General features: G+C 32.4%; 1 protein-coding gene across 5 annotated transcripts in view; it reads right to left on the reverse strand.

The window, feature by feature from the left end:
- Positions 1-14,954, reverse strand: part of LOC114331514 (uncharacterized) — a 741,127-nt gene that overhangs the window by 522,840 nt on the left and 203,333 nt on the right. For all 5 annotated transcript variants that reach the window (XM_050661247.1, XM_050661246.1, XM_050661244.1 and 2 more), the window contains one exon: positions 5,576-5,631. The gene's annotated coding sequence lies outside the window, so the exon portion shown is untranslated. The remainder of the gene's footprint in view (positions 1-5,575; positions 5,632-14,954) is intronic.

Consider the following 14,954-nt stretch of genomic DNA (forward strand, 5'->3'; position numbering starts at 1 on the left):
TTGGCTGCTACTATTTTAAATGGAGTATTAGGAGTTAAATCACTCACTTTTTTTATTTGTTTTGTTTTTTTCTCTGCAATAGAAGAAACGGCATTTATTTTTGCTAGATCCATCTAAAACAATAATAACTTGTTATACACAACTTGACTCTCTTCGAAAAAATCGAGAAAAAAATGCTCCTCTTGTGTGAGATTTGAACCCGCTACGAGACTCTGAATAGAACAAAAACAAAAAATATATCTAAAAGTAGGGTCTCTAATAGAAGAAAAAGTTGCAAAATTTTACTTTTAGTTTAATTAGAGTAATTTCATTGAGAAAATTACATATACACAAAGTACGACTATAAGCAAAGATAGATCTAATTTGTATAAATAAAATACTTGAAAATGTGAGATTCTAATCTGATGCAACGCTACGGGGCACAGGACAAAACAGAAGAAAAAAGACACATAATTTATTTTTGCTCTACACAGTTTCACTCTCTTCGAAGCACTTCAAAAAATAAAGAATGGAAAAGCTGTCAGATGATATTTCTGATAAAGACAGAAACAAGTTTGCTAACAGGTTAATTTATTAGAATTATGGAAGTTGGACAAACGCCAGACGAATGGAGAAGCAGTGTGTTTACAAAAAAGAGGCAATAATGTACAAAGAGCAATAAAACTACATAGTCACGAAACGAAAAAATATCGAGAACTACTAAAAAATAAAACAGAAAAATCATGTATTTAAGAGAAAAAAAGGTCACAAAATTATTTTAGTTTAATTTTATCGAAAAAATGACATACAACAAGGTGCGAATATAAATAAAAATATCAGAATAAAGTAAAAATAGTACTTACTTCTATATTTACTGCAATATACCAAATGTACTTAGCTGTCTTGAAAACTCTAATGTAATAATATTTTCAGTGATTTTCTCGTTTTTATATCAAAGTCCAGTAATTATATTGATGGGTCTTTAATTATTGTATTTTCTCCATCAATTAGTGTGAAGTATTTTTTAAAATTACATTCTAATTGCTTTGCAATTAAGCAAAGTTTCTAATATTTTTCCATATATCATTTAGCTATTAAACAAAAATTAAATAAAGTTTCTAATATAATATTTTTCCTATATTAGCAGATCTACGGGGAGGAAAATTTCATTTTTCTGTGTCATTTTATTCTGTTAAATAATCATGTGACCAATAGGACTGAAAATATGTAACTAAGGTCCTTTTAACCTGTTGAATTTTTTCATTGGACCAATAGGAGTTCGATTTCTCTAAATCTGGTTTGAAAATAATGTGGGAAATATAGGTGGTCTGGACTTACAGAAAGAATTTATCTGATATGTATTGTAGGTATTAGCAATATAATGATAGATTTGGCAATTGGTGGTTTGCATATATTTGTGTTCCATACACTGACATTTTCTAGGGAGAGATAATGTAAATATTGAGAGTTGCACGTTAAAAATAAGAGGTTTACTAGATTGGACACAATGAAAGAACGCCTGTGTGTATAATAGTATACGAAAGATTTGAATGTTTCTCAGTAGAAACGAAAATACTAAAGCCTTTTTGACATGCTGATGTATTTGATTTTTATGCCATTGTATTTTATTGGTTGGACGTCACGATTGGGTCAATACGGCCGAAGATGTATAACTAATGCCCTTTTGGCTGTATTGTGAAAATACCTAACTAAAGCCTTTTTGATATGCTGATGTACTTGATTTTTATGCCGTATTCTATTGGTTGAGGTACTGTAAGTTACGATTGGACCGAAAATACATATCTAAGGCCTTTTGACATGATGTATTTTATTTTTTTTGTCACTGTACTGTATTGGTTAAATCATTTGAGAACTCGTATGTCACTATTGGACCAATATTACCGAAGATACGTAACTAAGGTCCTTTTAACATGATGCTGTATTTGATTTTTCTGTGTCTGTTGGTTAAATCATTTGTATCTAATGCCTTTATGGCATGATGTTATGTTTAATTTTTCTATATTATTCAATTTGTTAAATCACATGATGCCTCGCATATCTCTCAGAGAGGGATGGATTGGACATATCAAAAGAATGCTTCTATTGTATCTTATACGTTATCAGGGGCTTTAGTTACGTATTTTCATGATACAACCAAATGGGCATTAGTTATATCTTCGATTTTATTGACCCAATCGTGACGTACAAGTCGGGCCTCCACCACAAAACGAGACAAAAATGAGCAGAATGGACCTTAAAATTTTTTTAAAATTTCCCCAGCATCTGGGGAAAAATTGATTTTCTATCTAACTCTATACACAGGCTCTTATGGGAGGCGCTGTTGCCAGATGTTGCGAAATGCCCAGTTTGTCAGTAGATCTAGGGAAAATTTTTTTGTGCGCCCATACCGGTTGACACTACATACCTACAACTTTTATTTTCTATGCCTCTCTACGTTAAGCCATTTAGGCATGCCTACAACCTTTATTGCCCATGTCTCTGCTTACGTCTATGCCTCTCTACGTTAAGCCGTTTAGGCACTACAGACCTACAACTTTTATTGTCTATGCCTCTCTACGTTAAGCCATTTAGGCATACCTACAACCTTTATTGTCCATTTCTCTCCTTACGTCTATGTCTCTCTACGTTAAGCCGTTTAGGCACTGTAATGCTACCACCGCTTAAACATAAATTGCGTTACGGTCGTACATAAAATATAGTATGCAACTCGTAATGCTTAGATTTCTGCACGTGATTGGTTTAAATAACATATTATGTTATGGTCGTAGATAAAATATAGTATGCAGCTTGCAACGGATAGTTTATGTATTAAATAACATATTCGTTACTACCCACACCTTTAACGTACCACAATCTCCAATCAGACCAATGCTAACGAGATGTATAGCGCCAACTATCGGATAATAGCTGAATTATGGTAGATTTCTTCGACGTAATGTCAAGGAAAATTGGATAAAAATGGCGAATTTGAATAAAAATGGACTAAAAATGGCATCATCCAGCGGCTAATAGGTAAACTATGGTAGATTTCTTCGATGTAATGTCAAGGAAAATTGGGTTAAAAATGGTGAATTTGAATAAAAATGGCGAATTTGAATAAAAATGCCGAATAGGTTACGGTCGTAGATAAAATATAGTATGCAACTCGTAATGCTTAGATTTCTGCACGTGATTGGTTTAAATAACATATGATGTTATGGTCGTAGATAAAATATAGTATATGCAACGGGCCCCTTTCCACCGATCAATTTGTACGTCACGATCCAACACATCCCTTTCCAATACCTCACACGTCGGACCAATAACAACGGAGATATGCTTTAGTGCCGTTTTGGCTATGCCGCCATCTTTGTTTTTTGTGTTAACGTATTCGTTACCCCCTCCCCTTTCCTATGATACCTCACATGTCACGATCGGACCAATAACAACGGAGATATGCTTTAGTGCCGTTTTGGCTATGCCGCCATCTTTGTTTCTTGTGTTAACGTATTCGTTACCCCCTCCCCTTTCCTATGATACCTCACATGTCTCGATCGGACCAATAACAACGGAGATATGCTTTAGTGCCGTTTTGGCTATGCCGCCATCTTTGTTTTTTGTATAACTATGGTAGATTCCATTATGGAAGATTCCTTGTGACGTCAGCATCTATCTCACTCTTACTCATTGGGAAGGTACTTCTCTCTCTAACACATTGATTTCCCTATACCTATAGTCGTGCCGGCATACCCCTTCTACTTATACCAATAACGCTACGAACTCTCTCTGTATATGTAGTCTCGGACGTAATGACAATTCACGGTAACAAACAGACGAAGTAAAGTATAATAAATATAACTGTTTTAATAATACTTATCTTACTCCCGAGGAAGACTAATCCAAAGACACAAAAATTATAATAAATATATTTACTAAAAACACTAATATATTCTTTTCACACCTATTTTTGCACTGATATATTTATACATAATTTCAAAGATTTAGCAACTAACGCCATACTGTCTGTGTGCGCATGCGCACAGAATAATTAAAATTCACTCCCAATCGCGCCTAAAGAAGTATAACTTCAAAAATTTTAAAAGTAGGTAAAGAAAGTTAGTTTAATATTTAAATAAAATACAAATAACCTGTTAAGTATATTAATTTCGTTGAAATCGTAATAATAGAAGTATAACTTCTTACGTGCGTACAAAGTACACACACATTATTTTTTTAACCTTTAACTACACGCGCTGGCGTATTTTGTACGCCAGATATAAGAATTCGACTGCAAATATATTTAAAATTTAAATTTTGACCTTGTTTATCTCTCTAACCTATCACTGGAATGTGCTTTACAATTTGGTTTTAGTTTCGTTATAATCGGCGTTCTGGGAAGATCGTAATTTACAGTTTATTATTTGTTGTTACCGGTGGTGGACAATATACGTTACGATTATATTAATATAAGTAGTAATATAAGTACATTTTTCAATTGTTTTTTGGTCATTATGGCACAAAATATATTTTTCTTTATAAACAATAGTTTTTCTCCTGTAAAAAATCACATTTCAAAAAATTTTTTATTAGTAATTTTATTTATCATGGAATCCAGTTATTCCATGATTCCAGTTATAAATCCCAATTTGCTTACTGAGAAGGAACTCCAAGTATTCACTGATGCCGAATAAGGTTTATACAAATAACTAAGTTTATTTTTTCAAAAAGAAATAAACAAATCCGCTGTTTTTAAGTGTATTTTCTTGTGGCGTATAAAGTACGCCACGCGTGTAGTTATGTTATAACTTGATGCGCGGGTAGTTAAAGGTTAAACTAATCACTCTAAGCCGGTCAAACTTCTAGAACCATAATAATACATAAATAAAGAAGACCAAATAAGGTCAATGACTAATTTTAATTAGGATGGTGATAAGGGGGTTGCTTCCGATCACATTTTAGCTGAAAAAAATAGGGGCTGGCATTCTTTTCATTATAAGCCACTTAATTTTTGAGCTAGATACTTTTTCTTTATTTCTGGAGAAAGATATTTTTAAATACTTTAAATTAGTTATCCTCGAAAAATGCATAGTTTTTCCGTCTTTTGACTTGAAACTACAATATTTAGCATTTAACGAAGAAGAGCTACCATATTATAATAAAGTATAGCCGATTTCTATTGGTCTTAAAGAAAATTAAAAAAAAAAAACACGGTTTTATTTATTTTTTCAAAAGGTACATTTTTGTTAAGTAAAGTTGTTTTGATGAAACGAAAACTTTTTAAGTTATTAGCAGAAAACTGATTAAAAACATTGATTTTTTCGATATAAAACTAACACTTTCGCCAATGTGTGGTTTCATTTAGAGGTTAGTAATCGTAATTAAAGAATATTCCCTCCAAGTGACACAATCTCGCAGTAATTTTCAAGTAACAAAGGAGATAAAGAGTAGGTAAAATTATGATACGTAATTATACAAAAAGATTAAATTCCGTCCCCAAACTCAAATTTTGGGAAATGTCTTTCCATCGAAACACCGTAATTTAATAAAAAAACGTATTAAAAAAGTTCGCCGAAATTTTCCTTTTTAATTTCCTTACCTTTAATTGCTCTCTTCGCTAATCTTTTCCATTTATTGAAGTTGCCATTTTAGCTTCTGTAACAAAAATAATAATTATTACTTAATTACACTGTCAGAATTTGTTAAAAAGAATTGTGTTAAAAAGAATAATCAGAAAGTATTTCTAACGTGTTAATTACAATAAGCAACGGTGTAACAATTTGGTACATACAGTGAGAACGTAAAGGTTGGAATAAATTAATTTATTCGTGAATTGGCCATTTTGGAAATAAATCCTGAAACAGGTCAAATGAAAAACCTCAATATCGGTGTGTTTTATGGATTTTTATGCTCTGGGTCTGCCAAATCACTTTGGCTACCAATGATACAATGATGATTCTGCGTTGTGATACCATATTTATCACCGGTGATCAACCTTCTTGGTTTATTTCTGACCATGTGTATCACCGGTGATACCATACAAAGTATAGTTTAAATGGTCATTAATATGGTTGGTATATAAAATCGGGCAAACAGAATGTGCCGATGGGATGTCAGTTAACCTAATAGCATGTCGGTTAAGTGGACATCAGGGGTGATTCATATTAGTCAAGTTGCAAAAGTAATAAGAAAATAGCCAGATTAGACGACTATTATTAAAACAATCACGCATTGTTTGCTGAATATTATATTATGAAAAGTTACAGATAAAAAAGATATATTTAAACAGATAAAAAATAATACCTTAGTTTCTATTTTGAAAATATTCCGAACAGGCGCCGGAGCATTTGGGCAACTATTTAATCCATGCTGTGAGGCCGCTCCGGTATGAACAATTTTCTGATTCGGTTTGCGGACTCCTGTTCACAAATATCCCCTTTAAACAAATCAGATGGGTACCAAGCGAAAAATACGAAAACTAAGCTCTTATGGTACATTCATATACCATGTGACTCACCGGTGATCACAAGCAAATCCCGCCTAAAAGTTATTCCGGTATAATATTTAAGTCGTCCAGAGCGACACCTATGAATCGGAGAATAAATTTATAACCGCAGTGTGATTGGTACCAGACAGAAGTGTATGCAAATTTATGCCGGTATAACAGCGAGTGAAGCTGATGTATCACCGGTAATTCATACGGGAGCCAAAGTGTTAACATAAATAAACAAGTAAAGTGTATCCTTTTTTAAGATTCTTTTCTATCTTCTCCAGTTTTCGATATCTCCTGTAAAACAACAATTTGACACCCTGTACACTGCATGTTTCTAGTTTACAACTGGCTTATAACCTCTGACCTTTTAGAGTTAAGAAATAAATTGTAAATGGATTATTTCAGGAGAGTATTAAATTTTATCACTGTTTTAGTTTGTAATTCATAACTCAATTTCAAGAAAATCTCTTGGGATTAACCAAAAATGTACATTGGTAATTGTCTTGTGTAACATTGTACTGTCTCCGATTTCTCCTAACTTAAGTATCGCATTAGACATAATATACATAACAACGTAATAAAAAACATATGTCGAACAAAAGAAAACAATTGGCTCGAAAAGGACAAACATTGTACTGATTGGTATGAATCTTTAATTAAAATCCATATAAAGCCGACGTATATGACTATTATTCATACCATCAACCGTGATATGTCGACAGTAAACAAATTAGCTAAGACAAATGGAATAATAATGATGAACTATTGAAAACTTTTATTTATTTAAATTGCTCGATTAAAGATCAAAGATTTAAATTAATTCTTGCAACATGCTGTAATGACATAAAGAAGTTTCTTCAATAGTTCATTATTCGTAAAAATTATGGCGTGTAATATGTCTGACAGTTTCTTCTGGTCAAACCTCTTTATGGCGGTGGGTTTAATTATTACTTTAGTTTAATCATGAAACAAAATAATAAGACTCAGAAAGTGACAAGGGGTAAAGTAGTCTGCAGAATGCAAATATAAGGCGATTTTAGACAAGCCTTTGAAAAGCCTTTGGTTTGTAGACAGATCAAATTAAACCATATGCTGATGATTTTTTTTTTTTTTTTTTTTTTTTTTTTTTTATTTAATGTTGTAATATTTACAATCTGTCCTCAACTGAGAACAATAGGTAAATTATTTGACAAAAATTGAAAATTTTGACCTGTAGAGGGAGATCCAGTGATCACCCTCTTTACATAAATTAAATTAAAACAAAATAAAATAAGTTTAGTTATCACAGATTATTCGAATCTTCTTGCTAGATCCACTACTTTGAATCTCTTCAGGCGTCGTACATCATTGTGGTCATCAGTAAGGTTGCTGGCTAACTCATTTGGATGAGATTCTAGTCTCTTGGAATATTTTTTGTAATATTCCGTTATTACTGTTTTTATGGATGGCACATTGAGGTCTTGCTCTATCACATAGTTTGGCACGTACCAAGGGGCATTCAGCATTGTTCTAAGGACTTTGTTCTGGAATCTCTGCAATATTTCTAGGTTAGTTTGACTGGCTGTCCCCCAAAGTTGGATACCATAAGTCCACACTGGTTTTAATATAGTTTTATATATCAACAGTTTGTTTTCAAGTGATAGTTGAGATTTACGACCGATTATCCAGTACATTTCTCGAAATTTTATTCCTAGTTAGTGATGAGCAAAACAAGAACAAGACCAAGACCAGGCTAGTCTTGGTCTTGGTCTTGTTCTTGCAAGCTTGGTCTTGGTCTTGGTCTTGCAGCTAAAAGGCAGTCTTGGTCTTGGTCTTGGTCTTGCACTAGCCGGTCTTGTTCTTGGTCTTGGTCTTGCTGCAAGAGTCTTGCTGGTCTTGCTTTTTTGGTAGTAATAATTTGAGCCAAACAATTTCGAATAAAATGTACATTGAAATAAATAAAGATGTGAAGAATGAAACTATATTTTTTGCTTTAAAATTTTAACAGAATGTAGAATGTAGTTTCAAACGGATACCAATTTTAACATTATACATTCACCTAATGACCTAATTATTTCTCTCTATATACAGAGATTAGAGTATATTTTTATAATGGTAATGTTTATCAGTAGGAAAAAACCAGCATTTTCAACCCTTGTTGCAATTGCCGGCCTTCGGTTGTGTCACGTTGTGTTTTGCATGATATCGATACCTGCCGCCTGCCTTCAGACCACGTCTTGAGTCTGGATTATTGTTTATTGCCCCTGTATTGTAATAAAATGTTAAAGAAAAAGAGCTTCTTAAAGGTGCCACAAATGGTCGGGGACCTTCAATTTACGGATTTTACGAAAAGGGATAAACGGTTTATAGTTGGTAACACATAATTATCTGCTCCTTTCACTCGAACACTGTAGTATTTATCCTACGAGGGTAAAATTTAAGAACATAAATTAAATTTTTTTAAGAGAACACAAAAATCAAATATTTTTTACTCTATTTAATCATTATTTAATATAATTTACTTTTTTTATAAACTAACTAAAACATACTTTTTAGTAAATACGTACATATTTACCATACCTATTTATATACCTAATACTGTAACATAATAACTAAACCTAATCTAATTCTGTAATTTGTTATCTTGCAGTTCTTTAATTTTATTTAAACTACATTGCTCTCGTAACACGAGTTATTCGCACTTTTTATTTTCACATATTTTTGGATTGAATACCCATTATGACATTTAAAAAGTTGAAAATATTCGAATGTGGGTAGTAAAAACTAGAATTTAAAACACACTGAATTTATGCGCATGCATTTCAAGTGCCATACTATTTGTAGTACTGGCCCTTTCTGGGGAAAACCTAGATTCTTCCAAATAGTTTTCAACTATGAAATAAGTAAAATTCTTTACGCGTTTGTCATCCGGGATTTTCACAAATAATTCAACTTCCAACCTTCGTTGATTGTAAAAAATTAATCCAAAAAATAATTTTACAAATTTCCCAGTATCGGAATTTTTGTCTTTATATTCAGAAACTGAACCTAAGCTTTGGATTTTGCGATACCAAGCTTGACACATTACAATCGACAACCAGTTATTTTTTATTCAGGCCACAATGCTTTCACAGCATTGTAAATCCCTTTTCAAAATCTATTATGATATTTTTTGTATTAATTTTAAATTTAACGACCTATATTTTTCCTTGATTATGCGAAAAGAATTTAAATAAGTGTCAGTATTTTTATTAGACAAAAAAGCGAAAACTACTGGTACATAAAAACCGTTTTTAATTGCATTTTTTTAAATGGATTACCCTATCTATAATTACATTTTTTTGTCTTACAAGTAATTTCAATTGTCCTTGAACTGTCGCCGTTTGAAAACTTGCCTTCTGGACACTTTGAAGGTTGAGAAAATGCAAACCGTTTGACTTAATCAAAACGACTTAAAAATATAACCAAAATATTATGTATTCTAAAAATTCGATATTGTTTAAGGTTTCTTACAATGTCAGTATATATTATTGAACTAAAAAAATAAAGTTAAATAATAAAAACCAATTTTTCTCAAAAAAGTGCAAGAGTCTTGCAGGTTGGTCTTGGTCTTGCGTGGTCTTGCAAGGCCCGGTCTTGGTCTTGGTCTTGTTCTTGCAAGCTTGGTCTTGGTCTTGGTCTTGCAACCAAAAGGCGGTCTTGGTCTTGGTCTTGCTGCAAGACCAAGACCAAGACCGCAAGACCAAGACCAGTCTTGCTCATCACTATTCCTAGTTGTTTTCTTTTTGTAAAAATGTGTTTTTGCCAAGTTAATCTCCTATCAAGATGGATTCCTAGGTACTTGACAGTATCGGTTTGTGGGAGTTGAGTTTCATTTAGTGTTACAGATGGACATGTTTGTCTTCTCATGGTGAAGGTTACATGGATGGATTTACTCTCATTCGCCTTTATCTTCCATTTTTTAAGCCATATTTGTATATTATTAAGGTCTTTCTGAAGGGTTCTGGATGCTGTATTTGGATCATGGTGAGAGGCTAGTACAGCAGTGTCATCAGCAAAAGTTGCACACGTTGTTTTGTTACTAACCTAACCTAACCTAACCTAACCTAACCTAATCTAAAACTTAAAGAAACGCTTACCTACTTTTTAGCTACCGCAGAAAATGTAAACCTTACGATAAACGAAGAAAAAACCAAAATAAAAGAATGATTATAGTAAATAGCAGACAGAGGCGTAGCTACCGCCGTATCAGCCGTATCAATTATACGGGGCCCCCGACATTCAGGGGCCCCGGCACGTCATGTCAAAACAAAAGTTCCATTTAAAAAAATTTTGAACAAAATATTCTACAATTTCACTCTTAAAACGCTTTGAAACGGTGTGTATTGTTTGGATATCGGCATTTTCATGTAATGGATTCTTTATCTATCTTATTACAAATTGTATATACCTGTGTATATCTATTTGCCGCCCCTCGCGGTTATTCCATAACAACAGAGCTTTTTTATTTTCAAGCTACATTTCATTGTCCATTGTCCATTCACCGTTGGTTGAGTGTGAGACACTGTATAATGCCAGATTGCAATTTTTGTAATCGCTATACCTTTGAATATTTTTGAAACAGTGCGTATTGTTTGGATATATTCTGCTGTAATCTATTCTTTATCTATATATTGTATTATATATATATTTCGACGGGAGTCGAGATAACCAACTGGTTAGAGCAAACAATACTGACTTTAGTCTCACATACAATATATGTGAGGTACCACAGGGTTCAGTATTGGGTCCTCTACTCTTTCTTGTCTTTATAAATGATATCACTGATTTAAAAATCGATGGAAACATTGTTCTTTTTGCTGATGATACGAGTATCACTTGGAGCAACTCAAATATTGCAACTCTTCATGCAACTATAGTTTCTGATCTTCTTACAATAAAAACCTGGTTCGATCCTAATTTACTCTCTTTTAAGGTGGATAAGACAGTAGCATTATTCAGCCCTTGCTTCTTAATAACGGCCAGATTAGTACCGTTGATTCAGTAAAATTTCTTGGTATTTTTTTTAGACAGCAAACTTACAAGGTTCCTTCTTATCGTTTTTGTAAGTATCCCTTCTTATCGTTTTTGTAAGTAAGAAACTCCCCGCAGCTTTCTATGCAATAAGATCTGTTTCGAAGGAAATCAATTTAGCATCTTCCAGAATAACATATTTTTCTTTGTTCGAGTCTCATCTTCGATATGGTCTTCCTTTTTGGGGTTCTAGTACAGCTGCCGAATCCGATATTATTTTTAAATTACAAAAAAGAGCAATTAGGTATCTGTTTGGATACCTTATTGCAGCTCAATACAACAACACATTGCAGAAGCTACTTGTTTGATTGCTTAATTTGTAAAAACCTAAGTACATAAATATCTTTCTAGCAAGACCTAACAATGACTACTCCACCAGAAATTAAACTCTTGATGTTTATTTACCGATCCCGTGTACTAAGTTATACTGCAACATCTTTCCTAAAGTTCCGTAAATTTGACAAAAGACTATCGATCTGAAAGTCCATAGGTTTCGGAAGAAGAGTTTCTTATAACTAAGAAAGTACATTTTTTACCCTTATGTACAAGTAACTAAAGTATTTTTATCTATATTTGGATGTGATACGGAGAACTTATTAGTTCCTAAGATTGTATTATGCAATTTGCAATTTATTTAAATTTTGGAATATATTGTTTTTGTTTTAGTTTATTATCTTTTATTTTGTAATATTGACGATTTAGGTAATTTCAGTAAACTGTATTTGTTGTTTTTTTTTTTCGTTAATTCGTTTAATTCGTTAATTTCGTCGATCCTCGACAAAGCTCCCGCGTCCCGCCGCACCGCCACCGCACTCCTCCGTGACACCGGCAAATTTGCTTAGGCCATCATATGATGCAAAGCATAGTTTGCGAGTCTATAAGGTACATACATACATACATACATATATACATACATTATGTATGATACATACATACAAACATTCATTTTTATTTATATAGAAGAGAAAATATTTAGATGGCTATTAAAAAATAACGGTTGAAGTTAAAAAAGTGAAACTTTAGGACTGTATGTATCTTTTGGTTCTACATCATATAAAATTAAAAAAGAAAAATTTGTCCAAAAAAATAAAAAATAATTATGGGGGGACAAGCCCCCTTTTCACTTAGCTTAGTCGTACCAACTCAGAAACCTTCCCGGGTTCATGTACAACAACTTTGATTAAGGTTATCATATGATGAAATGTTTAGTTTGCTAGTCTATAAGGTATGTACATACATACATACATACATACATACATACATACATACATACATACATACATACATACATACATACATACATACATACATACATACATACATACATACATACATACATACATACATACATACATACCTACATACATACAAACATTCATTTTTATTTATATAGAAGAGGAAATATTTAGATGGCTATTAAAAAATAACGGTTGAAGTTAAAAAAGTGAAACTTTAGGACTGTATGTATCTTTTGGTTCTACATCATATAAAGTTAAAAAAGAAAAATTTGTCCAAAAAATAAAAAATAATTATGGGGGGGCAAGCCCCCTTTTCACTTAGCTTAGTCGTATTAACTCAGAAACCTTCCCGGGTTCATGTACAACAACTTTGATTAAGGTTATCATATGATGAAATGTATAGTTTGCTAGTCTGTAAGGTACATACATACATACATACATACATACATACATACATACATACATACATACATACCTACATACATACAAACATTCATTTTTATTTATATAGAAGAGGAAATATTAAGATGGCTATTAAAAAATAACGGTTGAAGTTAAAAAAGTGAAACTTTAGGACTGTATGTATCTTTTGGTTCTACATCATATAAAATTAAAAAAGAAAATTTTGTCCAAAAAATAAAAAATAATTATGGGGGAAACCCCCCTTTTCACTTTAGGTTAGTCGTACCAACTCAGAAACCTTGCCGGGTTCATATACAACAACTTTGATTAAGGTCATCATATGATGAAATGCATAATTTGCGAGTCTATAAGGTACATACATACATACATACATTAGTCCGTCCGCTATAACTTTTCCCATGCGGTACGATTCATTTCCAATCAAATTAAGTCAAAACAGAAAGTGAAACGTACGCCGATGTGTGTAGTATATAGTATACAGTATACAAAATGTATATACACAGCGACGTTCGTTTCAATTTATGTTTTGACTTAATTTGATTGAAAATGAATCGCACCGCATGGGAAAAGTTATAGCGGACGGACATACATACATCATACATGCATACATACATACAAACATTCATTTTTATTTATATAGATAATTAGAGTACCGTGTTATCATCCATTAAAAAATACACTATAAAACTTTATTCTTATTTTCTTCTGGGAGAAGTAACAATTTTTCGTCAATTGTTTCCAATTTGTGCAGGTTCTGAGTTCTTCAGTGGTTTAAATTTTACCCTAATTTTCCCCAACAATACTATGATCGGGATCTATATCAGATCGGTTTAGTGTTCATATTGGCGTTGATTATCACCCATAATCATTTCGGAATATCACACGAGGTGTTCTGTTCTCGTATTGCTTCAAATTCAATATTATTTCTTCATAACATAAATACTTTACACATAAATCTCCATATCTAAAATCACATGCAATTACCTTCGTTGTAATTGGTAAAATGATATCTTCTAGTTTCTAATAATTGTTTGTTTCAAGATTTCAACAAACAACATTGCGTTAAACAGATGACAAAACCTCATTGAATATCATTGTTAACAGAAACGATCTTGCAGACGATTATTTTTCAATTGCGATAATTTTGACGTTAACCAACGCAGAAATTTCTGTAATGAGTAATTAGCAAAGACTCGTGGCTAATTAGATTTTAAACGGAAAGGAAAATTTATTCATGCGAGTCTTTATGCCAGGTATTTTGATGTTTCTAAGAGTTGACTACGTACGAGGAGTAGTTACAAAATACACACATTACACACATTAGTCCAGGGTAATAAGGTTTTTTCCACGACACTTGAACAGCCAGGGTACTGAAGCGTTTTTTCGACAGGTAGGTAATACCTATAAGACCAAATTGTAACTATTTCCTGCGTAGGATCTGGCGGCTATTTTTATTTATAAACAATTAAGTGTCAAAAAATGACATTTTTCACTTTTTTTTCAAATCAATGGAAAACAGGGAAACTTATGGTTTTTTAGTACAAATGTCTTCGAGATTATGGAAAAAGCTTTAAATTGACGTATTACAAAGTTTAATATACTCATTTATTGTTAATATAATTGCGAAAAAAGGTCGGAATTGCAAAAAAAATATTTTCGCAATAACTGTTGTAAAAATTAGTGTACAGCTTTGAAATTTTTGTCAAATAAGGGTTCTTTAGTGCTTAATATGTGATAAAAATTTCAAAGCGATTCATTCAATTGTTTTAATT

Source organism: Diabrotica virgifera, chromosome 9 (assembly GCF_917563875.1).
Source record: "Diabrotica virgifera virgifera chromosome 9, PGI_DIABVI_V3a".
In the NCBI taxonomy this organism is placed as follows: Eukaryota; Metazoa; Arthropoda; class Insecta; order Coleoptera; family Chrysomelidae; genus Diabrotica; species Diabrotica virgifera.